Source organism: Marmota flaviventris, chromosome 10, assembly GCF_047511675.1.
Source record: "Marmota flaviventris isolate mMarFla1 chromosome 10, mMarFla1.hap1, whole genome shotgun sequence".
Classification (NCBI taxonomy): domain Eukaryota; kingdom Metazoa; phylum Chordata; class Mammalia; order Rodentia; family Sciuridae; genus Marmota; species Marmota flaviventris.
The window spans coordinates 123,844,160-123,857,795 of NC_092507.1; the positions used below are offsets into that span (position 1 = coordinate 123,844,160).

The 13,636-nt window shown below is 45.0% G+C and overlaps 2 non-coding genes across 2 annotated transcripts; both read left to right on the top strand.

Moving 5' to 3' along the window:
* The first annotated feature begins 63 nt into the window (after positions 1-63).
* Positions 64-137, top strand: Trnan-guu (transfer RNA asparagine (anticodon GUU)). Its single transcript has one exon. It is a non-coding gene; the product is annotated as a tRNA-Asn (tRNA).
* A 6,935-nt stretch (positions 138-7,072) lies between these two features.
* Positions 7,073-7,144, top strand: Trnae-uuc (transfer RNA glutamic acid (anticodon UUC)). The gene has a single exon. It is a non-coding gene; the product is annotated as a tRNA-Glu (tRNA).
* The last annotated feature ends 6,492 nt before the right edge of the window (positions 7,145-13,636 follow it).

Below are 13,636 nucleotides of genomic sequence, written 5' to 3' on the forward strand. Positions count from 1 at the left end.
GTTGGCGGCAACACTCGGAGTTGTGTCATTATTCCCTCCACGTTGAAGTGCGGTGACAAGGGCGTCTCTGTGGCGCAATCGGTTAGCGCGTTCGGCTGTTAACTGAAAGGTTGGTGGTTCGAGTCCACCCAGGGACGCGCTTGCTCCTGGTTTTTAAATCCTTTGATCCTTTCTTAGGATATTCTTACCTTTGAAAGTGGAGAAAGAAACTTCCCCTTACTCTCCAATCCTTTGTTTCTTTGGGTATCAAAGAGAATGCAAATTCTCATGTAAATGTGAATTAGACTGTAAATTGCTGATTCTCATAAGGGAACCCCTAAGAACGAGCTAGGACACAGTCCTTCACTACCCGGAAATGTATGGGAAAGTCTTCCGTGGTTCATACTCTTTTGACATTGATTTAGTCCTATGCTTTATGATTACAAATAATGCGACCGTCATCATTCTTGTCCACATATCTTTGACCACTTGTTCGAGTATTTCTGTAGAGTCAACTCCTGGAAGAGCAATTACCCAATCATAATGTTTTCATGTTTTAAAGATACCAACCCTTTGTCTCCTAGGTTGGTTTTTTGGCCATAAGTCTTTCCTTTGTTACATGGTGAATGGCTTCAGTGTTTAGAGTGCCCAGATTTTACTTATTAAGTGGTATTATACCTATTTACATTTCTCCCCTGGCTTCCTTTATGCTATTGATGTCATGCATTTTACTTTACAGTGTTATAGATCCCACAGTGTATCTTTATTGTCAGATGTTTTTTAAGATAGAAGTAAGAGGGCTGGGGCCTTGGTTCAGTGGCAGAGCGCTTGCCTGGTCTGTGTGAGGCACTGGGTTCGATCTTCAGCACCACATACCAATAAATACATTTAAAAAAAAAAAAAGATAGAAATAAGAAAAGAAAATCCTGTGTTCCCATAATATTTGCCAGTGTAGATACTATTTCCAGCATTCCTCATATTTTGTGTACAACCAGAAATCAGTTTCCTTCTACTTGGAGGAATTAAACAACTTTTAAAATTCTACATCCACCCCCCCCCCCCCCAATCCCTTTAAAGATGTTCCACTGCCTTCTTCTTTGCATGCTTTACCCCTCACTACCTTTTCCTCTGGTTTTGATAATTTTTTTTTTTCTGTTTCAATGGATTTGAGCAGCTTGATTATGATGTGCCTTGGTGTGGTTTTCCTCAGGTGTCTTGTGCTTGGGGTTTGTTCAAATTCTCGGATCAGTGGGTTAATGATTTTTATTATGATTGGAAAATTTTCAGTCACTGTTTCTTAAAAATTTCTTTTTCTTCCCCATTCTATTCAGGGACTCCATTTACTAATTTTTTGTTTCTCAAAGTTACCCTACAAGATGTTAATGCTTTGTTCATTTAATAACAATTTTTTGCCATGAGTTTGTTTTTCGATTGTTTATGGCTTTATGTTTCCTAGTACTTTTGCCTGCAATTTCCGATCTTCTGTCTTAATTCCATCTGCTGAATTTACTATCTCAGATGTTATTTTTGACTCTATAATTAGATTCTGGCTATTTCTATCTGTTCCATGTCTGTGCTTAACTCTTTGAACCTATGAAATAGTTATAACAACTGTTCTAAAGTTCTGTTACTTCTAACTTTGTGTCAGTCTGGTTCATCTTTGATTAATGAATATTCTCCTTTTTATGGGTCATGTTTTCCTAGCTTTTTACATTCCTGTTATTCTTTAATAGTGGGATTTGCTTTCTTGAATTTTAGAATTCCTATAAATCTTGAATTTTGTTCTGGGGTTCAGCTAAGTGACTTGTGAACCATATAATCCTTTTGGTTCTTGTTTTTCTGATTTTAGGAGATTCAAGAGAGTGCTGTCTCACTACCAAAACATGAATTATGAACAGTTCCAGTCTGGCTGCTGTGTTCAGGCACTGTTGAGTGCCTGCCTCGTGCAAGGACCAGACCTGTCCCATGATTTTTCTTAAATATTTCTCTGGTATCAGCTAGTTTCTTTAGAAGCATGTATACACTGGTGATCTGATGAATATGGCTTGTGTGTGGGGGGGGTCTACATATGTCCAGATTCTCTCTCTGCTGGGCTCTCTTCTCTCTGGGTCTTTGTCCTATGAATACCAGATTTCCTGCTCTCATCAGACTCTCAGTTTCATCGCAGTGCAGGAAGTCTGCCATAGAGCCCCTTCTGTGTGCCCAGCCTGGGACAATTCTGCACCTAACAGTGTAAGCTGGGTCATCAGGGGATACATGGTTTATTTCCCACTTTTCAGGAGGTTACTGTCCTTTGTTGCCTGACTTCCAGGCAATTAAAATAAAAGATTTCTTTGAAGCCCCTAGAAAGTACTCCATTAAAAATGGTAAGTGGAGTGTGACATTTAAAAATCACCAGAGAAATGTTATATCCAATTAGGGTGTAAGAAGTTGCAAGAGAATATCACTCCTAACCATGAGAACAACCTAGTTCAGATTGAAAATAACAATTTTTAAATCACCAGAGAGCTAAGGTTGCAAAAAAACTAAAATGAACTGAATTCCAAAAAGTGACAAGTCCATTTTATCAAAAGAAGAGATCCACAGCAGTTTTCATCTCTTGTGAATTGGTGTGAGTAGGAGTCTACCCCATATGTGAATAAGGGGAAGTTATCCAAATCTTTAATGAATTTTTAATGGCATCCTGTTGGTAACTGTAATGGATTAGAATTCCAAGGAGCTGCAGTCACAGTCAGTACCTACCCACCAACTTCTTTTCACAGCCAATGTTATAGACTGAATTGTGTCCATTTCCCCCACCCAGTAGCTTAGAATGTGACTCTACTTGGGGATAGGGCCTTTAAAGAGGTAATTATACTAAATGAGGCTATTAGGGTGGACTATAATCTGACTAGTTTCTTTATAAGGAAAAAAAATTAGGTCATAGAGAGAGACACCACACAGAGAAAATTCCATGTAAAAACAAAAGTGGTCATCTACAAACTGAGGAGAGAGACCTCAGCCAAGCTAAAGTAACGGTCAAGCCTTTATTCATTTGGTAGGTTAGCATAAGCAAGAGGTTAAATAAAAATGGGTACCAACTTCTTCAATGTTTCTCTCTCTCTCTCTCTCCATTGAATGGCATCAAACAAGTGTGAGATGTATCGAATAGGGGACAACTAAGTTATCAAATAGTGATAAATGAGGGGCCCTGAACAAAAAGCTCTTGGCAAGTGGAAGAGAGAGGAGTAATGGCTAAGAGTCAGAGTAAAGTAACTTCCAGTCCCCTGATAGCTGATCTCTACAGAGGCCCTGAGCAGAGTTTTGAGGTGAGACCTCCTTTCCATAAAGAGGTCTCTGGGCTGGGAATGTAGTACACATTAGAGCATGACTGCCCCCAGGGGAAGCGCCTTAGTTCTTACCTATGGCCATTTCCAGAGACTGCAGCCCATGGGCTGCTCACTAAACCTAATGTGGGAAAGTCTCTCTTCCACCCCAATTGCCTGTCTCACAAAGCCTTTTAATAGTCTATGACAGTGCCTAAAATGTCATCTATAGAGAAGCCCGATTTAAAGATAGATAGTTAGTATAGTTAGGTAAATCGGGTCTAATATCGAGTAAAATCGAGAATAAAGGCCACTTTGAGACTGGAGCCCGGGAAAGCAGAGCAGCACTTGGGAAATTGAAATGTTAATGTCTCCAAGGCCCAGAGCCCATTCTAAAGAAATGTTAATGGAGCAGCTCCCAGCAAACAGGGAGGTGCTAATCAGAAGCAGCCCCAGGCCTTCCCTGAATGCAAGCCAGCAGTTGACAAATTCTGGGAACTAAAAACAAACAACAACAACAAAAAATTACTAAGCTCACACTAAAATCTTTCCCAAATGTAAGACAGATACTTTCCTCAAGTGCTGGGCAAAAGCCCACTGAAGGCTAGGACTGGGCAGATCCCCAGGTACCCAGGGCTTTTGCAGAATGCCTCTCTGTGGACTGCAGAGAGTGTCGGACAGGGTTGCAGAGAACAAAACCATGGGAACTTAGTTCTCTCACTGAGTGCACTGGAGTGGTCCTGGGGCGGGGGGTGGGGGGGGTGGGTAATGTGAATCCTACCCCAGGCACAGCAGGACTCCGTCCTCTACACCGTGGCCACCACCAGAACCAGAAGCAGGGAAGCAGGTTTTAAACCGGTAGGCACAGGGAGCGTGATGACACCTCTTGGCTTGGCCCACAGGCAGGTTTGATCTCTCAGGCCAATCAGCCTGTCCCTCAGCTGTGAGGTGAGACGCAGGATGCCACCACGACTCCGGGAAAGGCTTTCCGGGATCACACAGCAGAGTCACTAAGTCAGCTTAGGAGAAGACGCCGCTCGAGGAACAGACTCAAGACAAGGAAAGGAACTTGACTGAAGAAGACATGGGCCTGCGGCTGCGACGCCTTTTCCCGGGAGCTAAGGACACTTGTGGCCTCGTCCGGCCAGGTGGAAGGAGGAGTGTCTCAGGTTTGTGGAAGGGCAGTGATGACACTTTCGCTGACCTTTACTAGAGAAGCAAATACGCAGGTAACCTTGTTCCCTCTGCTGAGATTGTGTCCCTCTGTCCAGAGGGGAATCAGCTGGAATGACAAAAGGACCCCCAGGACTGTCTCCGCCCGGTTTCGGGCCGGGGACCTCTAGCGGGCGAGGCGAACGTGACGGCCACTGCCCCCCGGAAACGAGGCGCTGCAGGGGTCGGGGGTGTGGGCGACGGGTCCCTGGGCACCGCGGCCCGCAGTGTGGAGGGCCCCTGGAGATGAGGCGGTGCCTCCTCGGCCCTTCGCAGGGCGCCGCCGTCGGTCCCCAGGAGCCGCAGGGAAGTCCCCCTCCGTCTCTCCCGGCTCCTTCCTGCCAAGCCCTTTGGAGCCCGCGCCCCGCAGCCTTTCGGAAAGTGCCCCGATGGGTTCCTGCTCAGCGACTAACGTCTCCGTGTTCGGCAGCACAGCAGCAAAGGCTGACACCGAGGCTTCTGGCTTCCGCCCGCAGCACAGCACGCCTCTTGGCCTGCCTCGACCTCCTCGGGAGGCCAGCCCCGAAGGTGACTAGGAACGGAAAGACTGCGAGGCCACCTTTCCGTGGGGCACACAGGGCAGCCTAGCGGACTTCACAGGAGAGCCACCTCGGGCTTGAGATTCTTCTCGAGAGGCGGTTTTATTTCACCTTCTGTAGTACCCCATGTTAGGTGCAGGACAGGCTGAGTAAGCTGTCTGCAGGGCATGCCACAAAGTTAGCTGCAGGGTGACCTGGCCGCTCAAACCCTCTGTCTGGTTCTTTATCATCTGATGGCTTCAAGCCCTAATGCCCAAGCCCCCGCTCAAGGCGGAGCGCTTCGCCCCCCGCCCCAAGGCCGAACACTTAACCCCCCCTTGTGTGCCAACAAGGCAGCTTGCAGACCCAGAGGCCCCGTTAGAGTTGGCTATAAAAACTCCCTCCTGCCGGGCCCCTCTCTCTCTTGCGCGCGCTCTCTCTCTCTCTCTCTCTCTCTCTCTCTCTCTCTCTCTTCCCCTCTGTTGCTCTGCTGCAATAAAAATCTCTTGGTTGCCCTGAGTGTTGTGGTCACTTTCTTTCCTTTCACCCCAAACTCCTTATTTATTTGCTTCTTAAATTCTCCCGCTCAACACGGGTCTTGAACGCGAACTCTAGCCGGGGGTGAGGGCGGAGGTCAGAGAGAAGTGGTGACCGAGGTTTTTACGTTTGCCCCACCGCAAAATCTCAGCGGGCAGTTTTCTTTTGCTGAAAGATGGTAACGTTTCTTTAAGATCTGTTTCTGGGACGTGAACTTAAAAAGTTTGTGGGGGGAAAGGAGTCCTTTTCCCTCCCGCAGTTGGCTTTTCTTACTGCAGTGGTCACCGCCGTCCACAGCCCAGGTTCAAGAGCTCCCGCCCTGGGGAAGGGCCCTGGGGAAGGCGCCGGCAGCAAGCCCCTCGGATACCGAGAGGCCATGCTCTGCTTTGCTCGGGCCCAAACTGGACGCCCCCAAGCGACTGGACCACGTCACCCCCACCAGCGTCTGGGGAGAACCATTCCCAGAGGACGCCAGTTCGTGTAGCTTTGGATTAGGAAAGTTAACGCCCCCCCTTCCTTCTCCTTTTGCACGATTCCTCTCCTTTGCAGTTATCCAGAGGAGCGGCTTCACACCTTCCTGTCTCTTAGCTCCCGTTGGGGTTCTTCCCGGAGGAAAGAAAACAGGGGAAAGGGCTGGAGACCTGTGAGGAGCCACAGACTCACCTCCTAGACCTGGCGCCCACACAGTGCCTCCCGAGAGGGGTGGGGTCCTGCTGGTGTGAGAGGGGAGCGCAGGGAGGTCTCGGGCCCGTCCCTGGTCCCCAAGACCACGGCCGAGAGGCTTTAGGGAAGGGCGCACAAAGGGCAAAGGCAGGACGGCCCACTCTCCCGAGGGTTGCCAGTTAAATTGGCCTCCCGTCTTGACCAAGAGTCCTGGGTCCTAGTCAGTGATCAGGCCCGGGGAAGGTGTGCAGGTCAAGGTCCATACTCGATCCACAGTGAAACCCGAATTCCTCGTCTGAAATGGACTTTGCCTAAAACTTCAGCGTCCAAAAGAACTTGTTTTGTTTTCAGTCTGTTTGGGGGATTTGCTCTGAGCCATGGGAGGATTGTAGTAAAGAATCCCAACATGGAGATGCTGAGGGTGCAAACGGTTGTAGGGCGAACAGATCTGATTGTGACTGAGATTCCATCAGGTTGTCTGCTCCTGCAGGAGTTTCGGGCCCTGTGGCTGGAGATCCTGGGTCTCAGGCTCAGCCCCTTTTCTCCCTGGTCCACTCCCTCATCCTTGCAGGCAGCGGGTCCACGGCCGGGTCTCCTACCACCTCTGGGTTTCCAGGTCACTACTGAGCTGTAGTAGAGACGCACCGCCAACGGCTCGCTGGGCGGATTGTGCTTTTGGCGGTCTTCAAGTCGCCCTACTTGTGGGACCAAGTTCTGTTGCTTCGCCTGCGGCCTGGATTTTTGGAGACACCTTGGAAGGTCCGACTTTCTAGATCATCTCTAAAACCACCAACAGCACGTGGAAGGGCAGACGTTTCTAGTGTGTCCTCTAAAATTAAGTGGAGAAACGGCAACGGCTCCCTGGTGGTCTAGTGGCTAGGATTCGGCGCTTTCACCGCCGCGGCCCGGGTTCGATTCCCGGTCAGGGAATGCCTGATGCCTTTTTCTGCAACCCGCCTTTCGCGCCGCTTCTCTCCCAATGCCCGAGAGACACCGTTTATAAGCAAAGGGAACTGGACCAGCCTGATCGCGGGGGGTAAAGGCTGTGACTGCTGTTCAGAGCTCTGGCTTTGGCAGGAGCCCCTTCCAGTGACACGTGGACGTCACAAGAACTGGCCACCGAAGGGGGTCCCAGAGTGCGAGCTCCTGGGAGAGGGCTGCCAGGACTGGGGGTCTGCAGGAGGGGAAGCGCTGGCCCGGCTACTAGGCCATCAGGGAACTGCCATTGGCGGACTATCCCGCCTCCTCGACGGCAGCTCCTTTGCCGCGGAGCACCCTGCACCCTGCCTACACCTGCGGTCCTCAAGGCCATAGGCTCCCTGCAGTCCGCAAGGGACCAGCCCCAGCGCCACCACCCAGCGCCCCCACCTCAGCCAGGGGCGCTCCCGCCGGGCCTGCTAGGTCCACAAGTCCCCAGAGTTGCCTTGTCCCAGACGGACGCACCTCACAAGGCCAGAAAAGTCAGCCAAAACTTTTGTTGTTGTTGTTCAGGAAAAAATCCAGACTCTATTTATAAAGTGTTGCAGGTAGACATTTTTCCTGCCATGAAGATTCATTCTCCATGGAGGGTACAATAGAGGATCTTTAACCACAGGGTGAACCAGTACATATGAGGTAGTTGCATGTCCCCACTGAAATGAGCAGAATGAAGTGACAGTACATCCTGATATTCTCAGCTGCAGAGAAGAGAGAGGGAGAACATAGTCAGTAGGAGATGGAGGGGAGTAGAAGACCTGTAGCTGCCATAGAAATAGCAGGTTAACTATTGTGGGTGTTTTTACAATACAGAGAAGATGTCCTCCAGGGAAAGTTCCTATTAGGGAATATGTGCTGGGAGCCATTAGCCAAGTAGGTATGACAATTTCCTTGCCAGCGTACCCCATGTTGCTGACATGTTGCAGCGACATTGAATGTAGGTGACCTTGCTCAAGGACCAAGGCAGATTAGGGTGTTCCCGGTTTTAAGATAAATCGTGTTTAGGGCGTTCCCAGTTTAGGTTCCAGGTTTAAGGTTTAAGATTATTCCTCCTGGGAATAGGGCGTATCCTGCTGCCTGAGTTCCCCTTGAGTTCTCACGTGATTCAGACAGTATATTTTGGAGATAGAAGCCCAGTGGAGGTGGATTTGGGCAGAGAACGTGGATTTGGGCAGAGAACGTGGATTTCCCCAGAACGTGATTGTAGACGGCTGGTGTGAGTTCGGGAATAAAGAGTTGCTGTTTGAATCTACAAGCTGTGTGGTGGCTCGTGATTGTGTGCCCAGCCAGACTGCGGCATTTGTGCCCAGCCAGACTGTGGCATTTGGTGGCCCCTACGGGGAACTTCTGAAGCTTAGAGGTAAGTGAAATTTCTCGCTCTTGAGGAAGAGAGAAAGAATGGGTGACCAATTCAAAAAACAATGTGTTATTGTTTTGATTTATTTTGTTTTTATTTCAAGTTGCCTGTCCCTAGAAATTTCTCAGGCAAACTGGAAAAAATGGTTGACTAAAGGTTTGAAGTTTGTCGGCCCTGAGGAAGAGAAAATTGATACAATGATTTTTTATTCCGTTTTTGTTTCATTCAATTTCGGCTTTGTTTTGTGCTATCTTATTGGGTTGCGTTATCTTTATAGTAGATTAGAAATAAGTAAAAAACAAACCGAAAAGATGTTAAGTAAATTGTTAGAGGTTCAGACCATGGAGAAAGACATTTTAGATCAAACAAAAGAGAAGGTCTCTCGAGCTAGTCAGACAGAGGAAGAAAATTTAAAGGAAAAGGGGTTGTTAGGAAAAAGGCCACAACAGGAGGCTGTTACTAACTCCGTTTTATCACAAGAGGGCGTAATTCAACCAACAGCCCCACCGATGGAGACAGCTGAGTGGCCCTCAAACCCCGTAGTTGATAAATGGGATCCTGAGACAGGACCTCAAAGATTAGCATGCCCTGTACTTGAACAGGCAGGAGGGCAGCAAATTCACCGTGCATTAGATTTTAAAACAGTGAAGCAGTTAAAGGAGGCTGTAACAACCTATTGTCCCCAAGCTCCCTTCACTGTAAGCATGGTTGAGTCCATTACTAACTTGGACATGACGCCAGCAGATTGGGCTAGCATGTGTAAATCTGTACTAAATGGAGGACAATATTTGTTATGGAAGGTTGCCAATGAGGAATTTTGCACGGAGACAGCTAGGCGAAATGCAGCAGCCGGTTACCCTCAAAGAAATCTAGATATGTTGTTAGGAAAAGGACCTTATGAGGGTCAACGGCAACAAATTGAATATGATCCTGCTATATATGCACAAATTGCTGCAGACGCAGTTAGGGCATGGAAGACTTTACAAGGACATGGAGATTTACAAGGTCAGCTATCTAAGGTAATACAGAGAGCTAATGAACCTTACGCTGACTTTGTAGATAGGCTAATTCAAACGCCTGCCAAAATTTTTGGGGATACAGAACAAGCAATGCCATTAATAAAACAACTGGCTTATGACCAAGCAAATCGTTGCTGCAGAGAGGTTATTAGACCATGGAGACATGAAGATTTAAACACATATATTAAATTATGTAGAGATATTAATGAACAAGGGCAAGTCTTGGCAGCTGCAGTACAACAGGCTTTAGATGCCAGGCCAAAAACATGCTATGATTGTGAACAAACAGGACATTTTAAAAGGAATTGCCCCATAGGAGGAGGGTTTAACAAAAGTAGGTATCAAAGGAATAGAATACCGGGTATTTGCCCACGATGCCGTAGAGGGAGACATTGGGCTAATGAATGCCGTTCTCAAACCACCATAGAAGGTACTCCCTTATCAAAAAACGGACAAAGACCAGGTATTTATCCAAGATATCGTGGAGAAAGGCATCAGGCTCCATTGCCAAAAAACGGACAGGGGGGCCCAATGCTCCGGGGCCCACAACCACAAATATACGGGGCAGTGGAGGATCCCAGCAACACCATCAGGGTAGTGCCCAGGACACATTGTCCATTAAATCCCTCATCAGACAAACCCGAGGGAGCGCAGGGTTGGACATCTGCGCCTCTGCCAGAGCAGTATTAACTCCAGAGATGGGAGTTCAAATCATTCCCACAGGAGTAAAAGGACCTCTTCCCCAAGGAACAGTAGGCTTATTATTGGGACGTAGTTCATCTACATTAAAAGGACTTATGATAAGTCCTGGGGTAATTGATCCCGATTATGTAGGTGAAATAAAAATTATAGCTAGTTCTCCAAGAGGTATATCAGTAATTTCACCTGGAGATAGAATAGCACAGTTATTAATAATACCCAGCCTACATAATAAATTTCCTAGTCATAGTGTAGAAAGAGGTTCCAGGGGATTAGGCTCCACAGGTGTAGATTGGGCTATGTTGTCTTTAAATTTAGATTCTCGCCCAATGCTAAAACTAAATATTCAAGGTCATGAGTTTAATGGGCTACTGGACACAGGAGCTGACCTTAGCATCATATCTCATCAAGAATGGCCAAAACATTGGCCATTACAACAAGCCACTCAAACGCTTCGAGGCCTAGGAGTGGCGACTAATCCCCATAGAAGTTCTATGATATTAGATTGGAAGGATCCTGAAGGATGTGAAGGAACTATACAGCCATATGTATTGGATCATCTTCCTATAAATTTATGGGGACGAGATGTCCTAGATCAATTAGGTTTGACGTTAACAAATAACATCAATCCTAATGCGCCCACTAGGGCTAGACAAGGCTTTAGGAAAGAAAAAAGATTAGGAAAACAAGGGCAAGGTATAGCAGCACCAGTACAAATAGATCAAGGAACAGACAGACATGGGTTGGATTTTCAGAAAGGGCCACTGAGACAATCAAAATTACTTGGAAATCAGAAAGACCAGTGTGGGTTCCTCAGTGGCCCCTGACTAAAGAAAAGACACAAGTAGCCCATGATCTGGTCAAACAACAATTAGCGGAAGGACATATACAACCTTCCATATCTCCCCATAATACTCCCATTTTTGTCATCAAAAAGAAGTCTGGTAAATGGAGATTATTGCAAGATTTAAGAGCCATTAATAATGAGATGGTTATTATGGGACCTGCTCAATCAGGGATTCCTCAATTGTCTGCTTTGCCAAAAACCTGGCATGTTTTAGCTATAGATGTTAAAGATTGTTTTTTTTCAATTCCAATTCATCCCGAGGATAGTCCACGTTTTGCATTTACTATCCCTGCATTAAATCATGAAGGTCCTGATCAGAGATATGAATGGAAAGTACTCCCTCAAGGGATGGCTAACAGTCCAACTATGTGCCAAATATATGTTAACAAAGCAATCCAGCCACTTAGAAATCAAAATCCTGAACTACAAATATTTCACTATATGGATGATGTATTATTGGCACATAAAGATAAAAACATATTGCTGGAATGTTATGCCACACTTACAAACTTATTAAAAAATTATAATCTAGAGATAGCAATAGATAAAGTACAATTAAATTTTCCAATTAATTATTTAGGAGTTCTATTATCCTCAACCATGGTCCGTCCACCAAAAATTCAAATACGAGTAGATCAACTCAAATCACTTAACGACTTTCAAAAGTTATTGGGAGACATAAATTGGATAAGGCCTTATCTAGGTATACCAACAGGAGAGTTGGGACCTTTATTTGATATTCTAAAAGGTCCATCAGATCCAAATTCACCCCGCATGTTAACTCCTAAAGCAAGAAAGTCATTAAAAATTATTGAAACATATATGGAAAATATGCATTTGGATAGAATTGATATAAGTTTGCCTTTATTATTTATTGTACTACCAACAAAAAATATTCCTACAGGAGTATTTTGGCAAGAAGGTCCATTATTATGGATACATTTATCTTATTCTCCTAACACTATTCTTACTAGGTATCCTGAGGCTGTAGGACAATTAATACTCAAAGGAATAAAAGCAGCGAAGGGAGTGTTTGGAATTTCTCCCAATAAAATTATTACTCCATATACTATGGATCAAATTGATGAGTTAGCTAATGAGTTAAATACTTGGGCAATAATCATGTGTAAATCTAATGTTTCATTTGATAATCATTTACCATCTAATCCTTTGTTGTCTTTTTGGTCTAAGCATCCTGTAGTTTTTCCTAAAATGACAAGAAAAACACCTATCATGAATGCTCCAAATATTTTCACTGATGGGTCAAATAATGGTACAGCAGCAGTAGTTACCCCTGATCAAACTTTTACATTTTTAGTACCCAAACAATCAGCTCAAAAGGTAGAGCTTAATGCAGTTTTACAAGCTTTTTTGATGTTTAAAGATTCTGTATTTAATTTATTTTCTGATAGTCAGTATGTAGTTAATGCTATAATATCTCTTGAAGATGCTGGTAGGATTTCCCCTTCTTCTACTGTTTTCTCTTTGTTTTCCACTATACAAAGTCTAATCTGGGACAGAAAAGATCCATTCTTCATAGGACATATTAGGGCACATACAGGATTGCCTGGAGCCCTTAGTTTAGGCAATGATTTAGCAGATAAAACTACACATGACATACATATTTTCTCTACATTTGAAGAAGCTACAAATTTTCATAAAAGGTTTCATGTTAATGCTAATACTTTACAAAAGCGTTTTAAAATAACTAAGGAACAAGCCAGACATATAATAAAACAATGTCAAAATTGTGTGACATTTTTACCACAAGTTAATCTTGGAGTCAATCCTAGAGGACTGATACCTAACCATATTTGGCAGATGGACGTCACACACTTGCCAGAATTTGGAAAATTAAAATATTTACATGTTAGAGTTGATACTTCTTCTGGATTTTTGATGGGCTCCCTTCATGCCGGAGAAAAAACTAAAGATGTTATAGCTCATTGCTTACAAAATTTTGCCACTGTGGGCGTTCCTAAACAGTTAAAAACTGATAATGGTCCTGGCTATACCTCTACCTCTTTTAAACAATTTTGCTCATCATTTGGTATTACTCATATAACAGGAATCCCATACAATCCACAGGGACAAGGCATAGTTGAAAGAGCTCATCAAACTATTAAAACATACTTATTAAAGCAAAAAGAGGGAATTGGAAAGGGGTATATATCCCCCAAAGATAAACTTAAAATAACGCTTTTTACTCTAAACTTTTTAAATTTGGATTCATCAGGACTTAGTGCTGCAGAAAGACATATGTATCCAAAAAATGTACATAAGCCTAAAGTACTTTGGAAAGATATTCTAACAGGACAATGGAAAGGTCCTGACCCAGTGATTGTCTGGAGTCGGGGGTCTGTTTGTGTTTTTCCACAGGGAGAACAGCAGCCCATTTGGATTCCAGAGAGATTAACTAAAACAGTCTCTACAGATCGAAAAGAAGATGATTTGACTCAAATCCATAACAGCTGATATCCAGAACTCCAGCTTGGCCATTCTTACATCTGCGACAGTGATTAACC